This window comes from Phalaenopsis equestris, unplaced genomic scaffold (assembly GCF_001263595.1).
Source record: "Phalaenopsis equestris unplaced genomic scaffold, ASM126359v1 Scaffold000383, whole genome shotgun sequence".
In the NCBI taxonomy this organism is placed as follows: domain Eukaryota; kingdom Viridiplantae; phylum Streptophyta; class Magnoliopsida; order Asparagales; family Orchidaceae; genus Phalaenopsis; species Phalaenopsis equestris.
In genome coordinates this window covers 123,384-123,802 of record NW_018164825.1, presented here as the reverse complement: position 1 = coordinate 123,802, position 419 = coordinate 123,384, and positions in this window count along the sequence as shown.

Here is a 419-nt window from a genome sequence, read left to right as displayed (position 1 = left end):
AGATAAATATGGGTTGCCTCCCATAAAGTGCTTGGTTTAACGTCGTCAGCCCGACCTATTCAGGTGTATTCAGGTTGACTGATCATTAAAACCTCTTTAAAATTTGGTCTTTTACCTTAAACATACGGTTTTAATCTGTGTCCATTTACTTTAAATCTATTTCCAGTTTTCTGATCTTCAATTTCAACAGCTCTGTAAGTATAAAATTGAGTCACAGTAAAGGGTCCTAACCAACGAGACTTCAATTTCCCAGAGCCTAGTGTTGTAAAGCAAAACTTCTTGTCCTGGTTCCAAATTCTTTTGGTTAATTTTTTCTGGTTATCCTTTTGATAATGCCGTAACTTTAGTTTTTTCTTATAAATTCTATCGTTATTATAAGACTCTTTTCTTAATTATTCCAATTCATTTAATTGTAACAA